We start from the raw sequence: 15,178 nt of genomic DNA on the forward strand, positions 1-15,178 counted from the left end.
ATCTATCAACCCCCCAAAACTATGTCCAGGGTTCTCCTTATCAGGCGGTAACCGGTAAAATTTACCGCTTGTAAGAGCACTTATTACCGCCTGCAAACGCTTATCCATTGCAGAACGTCCAACATTAACCAATTGCTTTACCGGTTTGAAAAGGTTCCATACCTGTTGCGCTGAAAACTAGGGAGAACCCTGTATAATACCTTCCCTCAAGCCCTGTCTTATGCATCTTCTTAGTATTTCGTATCATCTTACCGGTTTCTGTATTCATACACTTATTTTTTCAGCCTCAACAACACAACACAATAAGGAAACAAAGAACTGTACTATGCACTTATCGGTACTCTAACTCGGACCTTCCAGATCTCAAGTCCTGTGTCTTCACCACGACGCCACAAGGACGAACATGCTCAACCCAACACAGTTCTTTTCATTGTTTACTTTTCTATTATAAGTCAGTTGATATCCTTGTATAACAACCAAAACTAATCCTAATTTTTCTCTAGGCTTAATTTAGGCTCCAAAAACGTTTTTTCAATTCATCTGAGTGCGTATTCAACGTAGGTAAAATGAGGATCACCAGTTTAACCTAGTTAAAAATGGATTCAACCTGGAAACATATTCTAGGTCCATTTTAGATGGAAGTGCAAATACGCTTGCCAACGAAAACAACAAACTACCACAACACTGAGAAATTTTATTGAACAAAATTCAAATCTTCTCATACTACTTGAATCTGGCAGATCCAAAAGACGTTTGACGTCGAGGTGGGAACAATGGGAAAGGACACTACTCAGAACAGCACAATGAGGGACTCAGTGATTACGACACCAATTTCTTTTAGACTTCTCTGCAGCAACTTCAGAAAGACATCAAGGAGGGTCTGGTGGTGATGTCACTCGAGCTGGATAAAGTTTACACAAACTTCCTGAACAATTAGGTTTGCATCAAAATTGTCACTGCCTAAATTAGTTCAAATCTCCAGCAATAGCAGTAATTCATTGATATCCCTAATACCGTTCTTCACTATTCATGTCAATCGTTTGATCTTCAGTCGATTAAAATTAAAAGTCTTCTGACTTTCAACATGCATGACATGCTTCAAAACTTTTTATAAAAATTGTAAATGTGTGTAAAGGAAAAGAATTAATTGAAATGCATTAAAATGGCGAGAACTGGTGAACATTTTCCTTATTTCATCCATATTCATTGATGAATATGCATGAAATGAGGAGAATCGATAATTATGCGTGATAAGTGATGAATATGCAAGACATGGATACGTATGGATGGATACACGAAAATTAATGAATGTTCCTTCGAAATTGTCATTTTTTGTCCACTCGGGCTTGAAGCAATGCTTTGTGGAAGAAGCAGAAATTTGATGTAACTTATAAGAACAGTATGCAACTGTATTACTTTGAAAGAGATGTTTTGATGAATCAAATTGTTTTGTGTTTCAAAACAATTTATGTGCACACTCTTTTGTCAAACTGTTTATTTTTCTTATAACTTTTATTTGGTAGTTTAGTATCTCTTTAGGATTTTTAGACTTATCTTCTCTTTATTTACTTTTTTAATCTAGATGTTAGAATTTAAACGTTTAGATTGAAAGCTTGCTTTGCTATGGTCAATTGTTTTCAAAGTTCACCTTAACAGATTAACAGCCACTGCAGTAGAAAATAACCAGCAAATTACCTGCAAAATTGAGAGTTTGTCTTTTATTCAGCACTTCTCCATATAGTCGTAATAATAATGTTTTTGATGTACATTTTGTCATCCAAGTAAAGTGCAAACGTCAAGTAAATATTTGTATGAGTTGATATTGTGACGCATAAAAATTGTTGAGCATCTCTATGTGCTTCATACAAGAGAAAAAGTTAAAGTTTTGCCTCAATCCTTCATAATGGGCGGTAATATCTTTACAATTTCAGAAATAAACCCCATTGTTAGTTAGATTTAGTGTTTATGTTTAGGTCTTTTAGTTGGGTTAATTTTAAAATGTGCCTTTGTATTTTTAGGTCATGCTACAAACTACATTGTTGCTCTTTATTTGCCAACTGATGTACTGTCCAACTTTGCCTGAACAAATAAAAAAATAAAACTTCACTTATCGCCTCAGCTTTTAGAGTTATTCAGACTGCGTTTCTGTGAAATCAATTCATGTGTTGTCAGAAGATTACTTATTATCATTGATAGGTAAAGGAGAGCTTATTGAGAACGCATTTCTATAGGTTTTGTTTTTAATAATCACCGTTTCAAAGCAAGACATTTTCTTCCCAATTTTATTGTTAATATTTAAGGCGTTAGTGTTTTCAGAGTAAAAGGATTTTTCTTCCGTTAGTAGCTTTCCAAGACACTGTATAAATACTTCATTTCTGACAGTGTGAAGTTAGGAAGAGTTCTGTACATTTTAGATTTTACATTAAAATGCATGTAATGGGATAGACTTGTGTTTTTTGTGTTGGGAAAAAATCTCGTGGAAAAAGAATACATCCTTTAAATGGACAGGGATTTATAAATACACCTGTAATCAATGAAGATGCAAGAAATGGACTGGAATGTATTGGAGTTGATAAAACGATGAATATGCATGAAATGGACTGGGGATTCATAAAGACGCATGAATTGGACTGGGATTCATAAATATGCATGAATTGAACTGGAATCGAAATTGATTGGAATTTATAAATATGCATGAATTTAACTGGAATTCATAAATATGCATGAAATCGATGAATATGCATGAAATTGATTGGAATTTATAAATATGCATGAAATCAATGAATATGCATGCATTGATTGGAATTTATAAATATGCATGAATTGAACTGGAATTCATAAATATGCATGAAATTGATTGGGATTTATAAATATGCATGAAATCGATGAATATGCATGAATTTAACTGGAATTCATAAATATGCATGAAATTGATTGGAATTTATAAATATGCATGAAATTGATGAATATGCATGAATTGAACTGGAAATTATAAATATGCATGAAATCGATTGGAATTTATAAATATGCATAAATTTAACTGGAATTCATAAAAATGCATGAAATTGATTGGGATTTATAAATATGCATGAAATCGATGAATATGCATGAATTTAACTGGAATTTATAAATATGCATGAAATTGATTGGAATTTATAAATATGCATGAAATCGATGAATATGCATGAATTGAACTGGAATTTATAAATATGCATGAAATCGATGAATATGCATGAATTGAACTGGAATTTATAAATATGCATGAAATGGATTGGAATTTATAAATATGCATGAATTGAACTGGAATTCATAAATATGCATGAAATCGATGAATATGCATGAAATTGATTGGAATTTATAAATATGCATGAAATCAATGAATATGCATGCATTGATTGGAATTTATAAATATGCATGAAATCGATGAATATGCATGAATTGAACTGGAATTTATTAATATGCATGAAATTCATGAATATGCATGAATTGAACTGGAAATTATAAATATGCATGAAATCGATTGGAATTTATAAATATGCATAAATTTAACTGGAATTCATAAAAATGCATGAAATTCATTGGAATTTATAAATATGCATGAATTTAACTGAAATTCATAAATATGCATGAAATTGATTGGAATTTATAAATATGCATGAAATTGATGAATATGCATGAATTTAACTGGAATTTATAAATATGCATGAAATTGATGAATATGCATGAATTATAAAAACCATCCAGCCTGTATTTACCAGCAGAAAAATTGAACAGGAACTGAAAGCGAAAGAGGCAAAGCAGACTATCATAAATCAGCAGTGTGTTGTATATAAATTTCAATGTGACCTTTGTGATGAAGGTTATGTAGGCTACACACGCGGACATTTACACAATCGTGTAAAGGGACATAAGCAACAGTCCTCGGCTATTGCCAGACACTATAAGAACGCACACGGGTCGATCCCTCGGGACCTGCTTAAACGCTTTGAGGTGCTCAAAAAATGTAAAAACAAATTTGATTGCTTAGTGTATGAAATGTTATTTATAAGAACACTTAAGCCTAGCCTCAATGTGCAATCGGATTCCATTCGTGCTAAAGTATTCTTATAGCCAATTTCGCACGTGCTTATTATGTTAATTCTTAGCGTCAATCGTTTTTAATACTGTAATTTTAGCATCATAGAACATTTTTACCTTGATAATGGAGTGATGTCTACTCCGAAACGTCGGTTTAACTTGTTATCTCTAACTTTTATAGTTTTATGTTTTAAGAAATCTCTTTTAATATGCATGAATTGAACTGGAATTTATTAATATGCATGAATTGAACTGGAATTCATAAATATGCATGAATTTAACTGAAATTCATAAATATGCATGAAATTGATTGGAATTTATAAATATGCATGAAATTGATGAATATGCATGAATTTAACTGGAATTTATAAATATGCATGAAATCAATGAATATGCATGAAATTGATTGGAATTTATAAATATGCATGAAATGGACTGGGATTCATAAATATGCATGAATTGAACTGGAATTCATAAATATGCATGAAATTGATGAATATGCATGAATTGAACTGGAAATTATAAATATGCATGAAATTGATGAATATGCATGAATTTAAGTGGAATTTATAAATATGCCTGAAATCGATGAATATGCATGAATTGTACTGGAATTTATAAATATGCATGAAATTGATTGGAATTTATAAATATGCATGAAATCGATGAATATGCATGAATTGAACTGGAATTTATAAATATGCATGAAATCGATGAATATGCATGAAATTGATTGGAATTTATAAATATGCATGAAATTGATGAATATGCATGAAATTGATTGGAATTTATAAATATGCATGAAATTGATTGAAATTTGTAAATATGTATGAAATCGATGAATATGCATGAATTCAACTGGAATCGATGAATATGCATGAAATGGATTGGAATTTATAAATATGCATGAAATCGATGATAATGCACGAAAAGAACTGCAATTAATGAAAATGCATGAAAGGGACTGGAATCTACAAATGTACAAAAAATCGATTAGTATGAAAGTTAATGAATATGCCTAAAATAGACAAAAATAACGAATATGCATGAAATGGACAGGAATCGATGACATTAGCGGTTTAAAGACGAATGGACGCAATTGAAATGTATGAAATAGGCGACAAGGAATAGAGTAAATAAATATGCATGAATATGAAGAGGTAAGTCATGATGATTTGGCAGTGAATGATGATGAACAGAGTATGGTAATTACTGGTTAATATTTATAATCAGTTTTGATGGATGGCGTTAAATCATGTGAATGAATAATTAGAAATGTGACGATGAATGGTTTGGATTAATGGTGAAGGTGAAATATCAATAATGGATCATAACGGAAATGAATGTTCGGTGTTGGAATAGAAGAAAATAGACCTTTATCGGCTAACTCATGTTGTACCCAATTCAAACCCTTTGGGAATAAAAACGTTTTGTTCCAGGTATTTCCATATCATTTAAATGTTACATTATCATGCAACTACAATACACAAAGAATCTTAGTCCCGGGAGATTTGAATTGGGTACAACATTGAGTTAGCCGATTAGGACTATTGATCATGAATCAAAGCAAGTATTTACCAGGTTCCCACAATGTGATCTTTCACTTTAAGCCTTTGGGTGGGTGGGTCATATAGCAGGTGTTGTAACATGTGGCTTGCTATCAGCAGCTAAAACAAATGTAAATACGTGCGTTACTTACATTTTATACATGATAAAAAGCTACCATAATACCGAGTAATGGCCAACAAACATGATCTGTATCGTTCTCCTTGGGTAAGCTCGTGACAAAGTTTTCTGGTTAAGATTCCAACTGTTCATTCATTTAAAAGAAAATTATCTTTGCATTTCATTAATTCCTATTAAGTTGCACTAATAGCTATTATACTTTGGTATTTCTGGAATTTTCTATTTGTTCTGTAATCTTCTCTCTTAATAAAAGGTACGTAAAAGTAACTAATTTAGTTAAATACAGCAATACCCTTTTCCTGACTATGTACATATTTTCAATTAATAAATGGTGGTCTCCCAACTAGTTAAGCTTTTTAGTTAGTTTGGGAGACCAGCTATTGTTTGTATTTTTTATTCACATATGTTATATAGCTAGCTAGTTTACAGTACAAATAAATTGTTGTATAGTTCTGTTTTGGTCTACTCTGGCTTCAAGTAATGAAATAAAGATCTAGAAAGATGTATGTGTTCGCTATGGAAAAAGAGTTCACAAATAATTATTTGTGAGTTATTTTTTGAGAAGTGGTAAAAGATACGTAGACTTTTAAGTGACAACAGTTTTTACATTTTAAAATTGGTTTAAACGTTAAAAAAATATATTTTATGTTAAACTTAAGAATAGGCCATTTCCGAGTTCATGTCTGCCTCCTCTTCAAAGCGAGTCTAAGTGCGAAGTTTTTGTTATGAAAATTTGTTTTCATTCATATGTAAAGTAGAACTAATTACCATCACAAAAACGTCGCACTTAGACTCGCTTTGAAGAAGGCGTAGACATGAACTCGGAATTACTGTAAAAACGTTGGACAAATTAAAATGCATTTAAAGAAAACGGCCATTTAAAAATATTGAGCTTGCTTGTCATTTGTTAATTGGCTGCGTTAACGTGTATTATGTCATTTTTTTATGATTTAGATTTCTAGAATATTGAGGAATTACATGACCATTAAACTAGTCTATCAAGGATAAGAGAAAATAAGGAATTTCGAGAAAATGGAAATGCAATGTTCTTAGAGACAAACGATAATGCTGCTGTGCAAGGAGAGAGTGGTCAAGGAAGGGGAGGGGAGGGGTACTGATTAGAGTACATGTCCTCATGAAAATATGATGACTTTCAGGTTATCATGCACGGTCTGCAAAAAAGAAAATGGTATCCACTAAAGATTACTTATCTATTAACAGAAAAGGTAACGAATGCCTTATTGATGGTGAAATGTTTTTTGGGGTTTGATTTGGAATGAATGGCAGGGGTTGGGGACAGTCACACAACTGAACAGAGGGTTGACGAAAGAGGGATTGAGCTCTAGGTATCTTCAAAATCTAACGGTTCTTAAATATTTCCTGTTTTTATACGTAATAATTGCTATCAATGTATTTGATGATGTACGTTAGTAATGGCTCCCGATGTTTACTTTCAGTTTTAGCGTTTACTTGCAAGAATAATTATTTGCTTTAACATTTTAAAATATCTAACCTATATTGTAAAAAAATACTATTTTAAAAGAAATAGAAAATTTAATGCTTTGCAGTCAATTGGAAGAAACATGTTTATTTTGTCATGTCTACAGCCGTCGTAATTCACGAATACCAAGGAAAGCACACACGATTTAGCGATGATAGGAAGTTGTACTTACAGTCAGATTCTTAGCATATTTCCTTGCAAAGTCTTGATTTTCCACTGGTTTTATTCTGCTTGAAATGTTCTGTTTGAAGTTTAAATTTGGTCGAGTGAATAATAAGAGCGAGTAAATAGAAATAACTTTTGCATAAGGAATATAAAACTGTACTTACGTTTTGAGTAATGCTGAGAACTTGGATGACATTAGGTTTATCCGTAATGATCGTCATTTGTCAATTACGACGTACCTAGCGAGAAACAAAAGAAGATGCTCGCAATTGTATTTAAGGTCGGTTTGAGGAGTGTCATTTGGAATTGGAACTTTGGGCTTCACGATAACTCTCTGCTGTGAATGGTCAAAGCTACGGCCAATAACAGCAGGTGAAAAAGTTGGGTTTGATGATAATGATGATGATGATGTCAAAACGAAATATTATGTTTTGCTCGGGGAAATAAAGATTTTATTCTTACTAATTAGACAGGGAAAAACCACACTTACGTTGTGTAGGTTTCGCAATGAGCGTTGGAATTTACATCTGTTGTTATCTCGCTTTCATAGATGGCTCAAAGTTGCTTTAGCGTACTACGAGAAAAATAACCAGTAGAGTTTTTAAAATTGATAAAGGTAACTTAAATTCACCTACAGTTTGAGAGTTATCTTCGTTGGACGCCTGTTCGAATTAAGTTGTGCTTTATGAGCACAGGTAGATAAATTTAGTCGAGTATCAATCTAAGAAGGTAGGGAATATCTTAAGAAAAACAGTAACTATAAAAGGATATATTCGCAGCATTTAAACTAATCCTTGCCTATATTTAACCTTACTAATGCTTTCGTTTTTGTGCAATACTTACTCTTCTTCTTGGTATCTACCTTTCCAAGGTAAATAATTTAAATTTTTGCTCTACAGGCTGTACATATTTTAATTTATGATGAAAACAAATTACGCTTTAATAGTTTCCAAAATATTCTTGATTTTGCGAGTTATTTTCTTGGTCAGCCATTAGATGATCAAATTTTAATATCACAAGAATATTGGTATATCTTTAAAGAATTATGGTGAGGTTGTTCAAATGAGAAAAATTGGTATAAGGATGATTGAAGAAGAGTTATCAAAAACGTAAGACTTTGGGATTTAAGTGGTATTTGTTAGCGTTTCATTAAATCTTTCTTCAAATCGTTATTTGTTTATTGGCTGTGTTGAAGTGTTACTATAAAGACGTCTCATTTTTGAAGTACCATAACGTACATCACGACGGAAAAGTGTGTACGGAGAATGGAAAGGAAAGTGATCAAAAGATTTCGAGGAAATAAAAGTCGCGTAATGACCTCATGTAGTTATTAAAAACGTACTGTGCTACCGGGGTTAGAGGGGGGAAGGTGAATGGTCAATTGAGGAGGAGGGGAGTAGGGGAGGGCGATATTAAAATTACATGTCTTTTTGATGCCATGGTGGTTTTGAAATGACCTCATGTACGTAAAAAGGGTACTGTGCTACTGGCGCTGGAGGACAAAGGTGGGGGGGGGGGGGGGGTTTACTGGGGTGGGAGGAGGGGGGAGTGAATGGTCAATTGAGGAGGAGGGGAGTAGGAGAGGGCCCCATTAAAATTACATGTCCTTGTGATTCCATGGTGATTTTCAAATGACCTCATGTAAGAAGGGTATTGTACCGGGGTAGGATGAATGGTCAACTGAGAAGGAGAGTGCTAGGAGAGGGTCCTCTTACATTACATGTCCTTACTGTATATGATGACTACGATGCCATGGTGGTTTTCCAAAAGAGAAAGGATGATTAAAATTGTCTATATATAGCCTCTATGCATCAGTAACAACGCTCAGATTTGTGAAAAAACTTCGACGAGGAGCGATTGTTCGCAACACTTTCATTGCGTTGTTCTTGTCTGTTTGTCCAAAAAATGTGAAGGAAGTTAAGGACAGTACCTACTATTGTTATTGCGCATACGTTCTACGCATCTTCAGATGCTTGGGTTTCCTATTGGCCATTTTTACCAATACAGGGATATTTTAGTGCGGTTTAAAACTATGCAGAGAAAGTAGATCTTCGTAAGTACTCTTGGTATCCAAAAAGAGAATTGTTGTTCAGAGTAATGAAGGGATTTCGCGAAAATAGGAATGAATACAAAAGATAAATACAAAAGATAAAGTTGTTGTACAAGGATAGTGTGGTCAGGGGTTACTATAGAGTACATGTCCTCATGAAAATATGATGACTTCCAGATTATCATGTGCGGTCTGCCAACAAGGTGTTTTCTTGGGCTGGAGCTGGGAGAATCTCTTTTGAAGGTGTTTAAAATCTAACGGTTCTTAAATATTTCAAAGTTTTGTTTATGTATTACTTGCTATAAATTGTATTTCATGATAGACGTTAGTAATGGTTCGCAATGTTGACTTTTAATTTTAAGCGTCGACTTGTAAAAATAATTATTTCATTTATCATTTTAAAATATTCATCCTTTTTACTGTAAAAATACTATTTTAAAATATTATTGTTAATAACTAAAACGAAATACAGAAAATTTCAATGACTTTTAGTCATTTGAAAGATGCTATAGACGTTGTCAAAAGGTAGCGTAATTAAGGGAAAAAAGGAAATGCACACATGGTTTAGAGAAAAGACGTTAACATAATAACGAGAGGTAGCGATCGATAGGAAGTTATACTTACAGTCTGAATCTTACCAGATGGCCTTGCAAGGCTTCATTCTCCACTGGTTGTATTGTGCTTGAAATATTCTGTTTGAAGTTTAAATTAGGCGTAGTGATAAGAGCGAGTAATTGGAAATACTTTAATAAGGGATATAAAAATGCAGTTACGCTTTGAGTAATGCTTACAACTTGGATAACATGCTTGTTGGCTTGGTCCGTAATGATCGTCATTTGTAAATTACAATTTACCTAACGATAAAAAAAAGAAGATGCAATTGTATTTACGGTTTGAGGATTGTCGTTTGGAATTACAACTTTAGGCTTCTCGTTGACGGTCTGCTGTGAATTAGAGTCACTGCTACTGTCGAAAAGAGCAGGCATAAAAGTTGGGTAAACTTGATGATGACAAAACAAAATAATGTTTTGCTTGGGAAAAAAAATATTTGTTTTATTACTAGTAGTTAAGACAATATAAAACCACACTTACGTTGTGTAAGTTTCGTAATGGCCGTTCGATCTTGCTCGTATGTGTTTGAAACTTGCTTTATCGTACTGGTGGAAAAATAAAAATGTTTTATGATTATTAACCGCGTCATCTAGTAGAGTTGAAAAATTCAAGAAGTGACGTAAAATTTACCTACAGGTTGGGAGTTGGACTGTGCTGCCAAGAACGCCTGTTTGAAATCAGTTTCTGCTTTATGAGCATAGGTAGATATAAAGTTCAGAAGAACTTTTTTTGTATGCGATGAGGGACAGATTAAGAACAGTTTACTTATGGGCCTGATGCCTATCAATGCTGATTTTCCTCCGCGATTGTTTGATGGTAGATCTTGTTGAATAAGAATAAAGACAAAAACAAAGTTCCCGAAGTAATTTCTTAGTATGCTAGGTGAACATTAGTATTTTATCGGCTTAGGTGAGTGAAAGTACTTACGGCCTTTTAAGTTATGTACTGTCCTCTGCAATACTGTCATTTTTCTGTTAAGGCTGAGGAGTTGTTGCCTGAAAATAAAGATGGTGTCATTGGCAAAAGAGGCAATTAAAATTTGTGAATTTAATCTGGTATCAATATAAGAGAGTGGTGAATCTTTTGTGACAAACTGTAACGATAAAAGGGTCATTAAACTTCGAAGCATTAACCTAATCCTTGCTCTATAGGGAAGATATCTCTATTAAAACATTGAGCAAAATGAATCATACTTTTGTTATTCAAATGTGCAACCACAGAAAGACAATTTGTCTCAACAACTAACGAGGCTCTGGTTGGCACATTAATGACAACAGGTGACGTCAGCGATATCTTCCCTATTGACCTCACTGATAGAGTTTCGCTTTCGTCCAATACTTATTATTCCGCTAAATTTCCAGCTTTGCAAGTAAAATAACTTCAATTTTATCCATTTTATGACGAAAAGGACAAGAGTGGAAATTCTGCCTTTGCATTTAAACTGAACTGCTTGTGAAAGAGTACATTAACAGTTAACTGTTTATTGAAAGACGAAAGTGCGGTAAAAGTTTATTAATTAAATCATTATTTATAATAGCAAGAACTTTACGTGGAAAACTATTAGTATTCTTTCAAAACGATTGGTAAGGATGATTGAAGATGAATTGTCAAACTTAAAACTCTGGAATTTAAGTGGTGTTTGGTGGTGTTTGGTAGCGTTTAAATTTTGTTTCAAATCGTTATTTGTTTATTGGCTGTGTTGAAGTGTTATCACTTTGTCGTGTTCTACTGGAATCAACCGTTTTAGGTTGTTTGGAATGGTTGCTACTGGGGTTTGAGGAGGATAGGGGGGGGGGGGGGACAAGTAGGAGAGGGATAGAAGCGGGTCGACTTAAAATTACATGTTCTTATGATACCATGGTAGTTTTGAAAATGACCTGATGTACGTAAAAAGGGTACAGCGGTACCGGGGCTGGAGGTTGAATGGTCAGTCAAGGAGGAGAACGCCATTAAAATTACATGTTCTTATGATACCATGGTGGTTTTCAAAATGACCTCATGGTACGTAAAAAGGGTACAGTGGTACCGGGGCTGGAGGTTGAATGGTCAATGGGGGTGGAGGACGCCATTAAAATTACATGTTCTTATGATACCATGGTGGTTTTCAAAATGACCTCATGTACGTAAAAAGGGTACAGTGGTACCGGGGCTGGAGGGTGAATGGTGAATGGAAAAGGAGGAGGACGCCATTAAAATTACATGTTCTTATGATACCATGTTGGTTTTGAAAATGACCTCATGTATGTAAAAAGGGTACAGTGGTACCGGGGCTGGAGGTTGAATGGTCAATGGAGGAGGAGGACGGCATTAAAATTACATGTTCTTATGATACCATGGTGGTTTTCAAAATGACCTCATGTATGTAAAAAGGGTACTGTGGTACCGGGGCTGGAGGGTGAATGGAGAATGGAGAAGTATGAGGAAGACATTAAAATTAAATGTACTTATGATACCATGTTGATTAACAAACTGATCTCATGTACGTAAAAAGGGTACAGTGGTACCGGGGCTGGAGGGTGAATGGTGAATGGAAAAGGAGGAGGACGCCATTAAAATTACATGTTCTTATGATACCATGGTGGTTTTCAAAATGACCTCATGTACGTAAAAAGGGTACAGTGGTACCGGGGCTGGAGGTTGAATGGTCAATGGAGGAGGAGGACGGCATTAAAATTACATGTTCTTATGATACCATGGTGGTTTTCAAAATGACCTCATGTATGTAAAAAGGGTAAAGTGGTAATGTTCGAAAAAGGGTGACGAAAGACGAAAATTGGCTACATGTAGCTTCTGTGGGTGAGTAAGCATCACACGATTTGTGAAAGGTACTTCCTCGAGGAGCAATTTGTTCGCAACACTTTCTCATTGCTTTGTTTTTGTCAGTTTTTTTAAAAAAAGCAAGAGAAGTTGACGCTTGAAGAAACTCATGTTTTGGTTAAAATATTGTTTAAATTGAGTGCTCGTGTTTTTGACGATTTGCGAAGGGCCCAATTTATTTGTCTGATAATTAAAAAGCTTTATGTGGGTGATAAGCGTTGTTGGGTTAGGGTGGGATGACTGGCAGGGGTGGGGTGGGGGTAGGAACAGTTAGGAGGGTGAGCAGGGAGGGATGGGGGGTTGAGGTTAACAAGATCTCTGTAGAGAGTTTAAATTTCCTACAACTGCTAAAAAGGTGAATGTTTTAATGCGTTTCAAGTTACTATAAGTTGTTCTCTAGTGTTTTTGTTCCAGCGGCCAATATAATCTTCAGCCTTCATTTAATTTTCGGTGGAGTACGCATTTTTAGAATTGATTACGAATAGCATGGTTTATCTTAACATCAGAAGAGAAAATTGATAAGTTTATTGCTTTAAAAAAGGCAGAAATAGAAGGTATAAGTTTGGCTAGCGGCCGCCATTTACAATATCAAGATCTCGCTAGTATTAGCTGCTGTTGTCGACGGGTGTCGTCTATGAACGAAAAAAGGCAAACATGATGTGGGGAGAATAAAGTTTATTGAACAAAGGACCAAAACATTGATAGTGCGTTATACTTAGAGTACGAATGAAATTACCTGGTATGAAAAGGTGTTAATTTTCCATTTGTTGTTATCTGCTTGAATGTTTACAACTAAAAAAAAGTAAATTTTCTAGGGTCAACAGTTAAGGACGGTGCCTACTAATTAAAGATATTTTTGCCCCGGTGTGTGATTATGCAGAAACTGTAGATCTTAACAAGTGTTATTGAAATCCAAAAAGAAAATTGGGGGTAACCACGCATTTTTCAAAGATAATTCATGAATAATATTTGTAAAAAGCTTTAAAATACAAAGCAATGTATGGCGTTCTTTCTCAAATTGAAGCTTAATTATCTCTGAAAAATGCGTGATTACCCCCAATTTTCATTTTGGATACCAAGAGTACTTACTAAGATCTACTTTCTCCGGATAGTTTTAAAACCGCGCAAAAATATCCCTGTTTTAGTAAGCATCACCGATAGGAAATCCGAGTGTGTCGAGATGCGCAGAACGTATGCGCAATAACAATAGTAGGCACAGTCCTTAAGTCTCAGAGTAATGTCGGCTGGAAATTATAATGTTTCCTATAACAAATGTTAATGAGATGAGAAACTGGCAGTTGTACTTACGATTTTAAATTGCGACTTCTGGATGACTGCCATCCGCAAATTAGAATTGCTACCCCTACAAAAGATCTGCTCAAAAATGGGTTATATGATCATTAAAAAAAAAATTCAAAATGTGTTAATTGCATTTGCCTTGCGAAATTCATTAAAAATGCACTTACGACTGGCTATGATCCTTCGTGTATTATGTATTGCCATTAACGCCTGCTTTAATTTGAGGCCGGTAAATTAGGTTAGATAATGGTATTCAAGGCACCATCAATCTCGTAGAATTCAACATCATTTTAGTTAGAAAGCTAAAACTTACTTACGTTTGAAGTAATCGTTACTTGGTCTTGAACGTTCTGCTCTTTTCTTGCATCGGTCATGATCTGCTTCATATGTACGCGTATAAAGTACAATTTTAAAAATATGGGTCGAGTCATACCAAATGCGTTCGTTATCCAATGAAGAGGGCAATAAAAAGAGTCACTATAACAGTCTTCTAGTAAAACGACTTGCTTTATTAGGGCTAGATATACAAGATTGTATCACCAAATCCTTTAAAGTAAATTTGCAGGAGTTTTTTTTAAAGGTTAGTATACTCGATATAAAGTCACAAGAAATACTTACGGTTGGAAAGGTAATCCACTTATCTCCCAAATTCCTGAGGCCATGAAGTTGATAGCTGAAAATAAACATTCGTAAAATGAACGTTTGATAGGGAACGAGGGTTCTTTAAACGCGTAGTTAGAGATAAAGATGATTAGAGTGCTATTCAGCCGGCGGGATATTATATATTCTATAATCCAAGATCTGTTTTCGTGCAAAGGAAAGATAAAAAAAGATTTACTCTCCATTCATGTAGAAAGGTTTGTTTCATATTTATGCTATATGGTGTAATTCTTAATTATACGGAAGAAAGGAAAGGAACTTTCAAATAAAGTTTGTGGTAGAGCTGGAGCACTAATTGGGGACACTGTAAA

The 15,178-nt window shown here is 34.2% G+C and overlaps 3 protein-coding genes across 7 annotated transcripts in view; 2 read left to right on the forward strand and 1 right to left on the reverse strand.

The window, feature by feature from the left end:
• LOC138049312 (uncharacterized) overlaps positions 1-2,442 on the forward strand; it is a 10,057-nt gene extending 7,615 nt beyond the window's left edge. For 3 of the 5 annotated variants that reach the window (XR_011132357.1, XR_011132355.1, XR_011132354.1), the window contains 2 exons: positions 741-937; positions 2,019-2,442. The gene's annotated coding sequence lies outside the window, so the exon portion shown is untranslated. The other 2 variants (XR_011132356.1, XM_068895534.1) reach the window with 1 other exon arrangement.
• LOC138049314 (ESF1 homolog) overlaps positions 1-15,178 on the forward strand; it is a 65,538-nt gene that overhangs the window by 38,337 nt on the left and 12,023 nt on the right. The gene's annotated exons all lie outside the window — the stretch shown is intronic.
• Positions 1-15,178, reverse strand: part of LOC138049315 (peptide-N(4)-(N-acetyl-beta-glucosaminyl)asparagine amidase-like) — a 58,507-nt gene that overhangs the window by 10,459 nt on the left and 32,870 nt on the right. The gene's annotated exons all lie outside the window — the stretch shown is intronic.

This window comes from Montipora capricornis, chromosome 5, assembly GCF_036669925.1.
Source record: "Montipora capricornis isolate CH-2021 chromosome 5, ASM3666992v2, whole genome shotgun sequence".
NCBI classification, from domain to species: Eukaryota; Metazoa; Cnidaria; class Anthozoa; order Scleractinia; family Acroporidae; genus Montipora; species Montipora capricornis.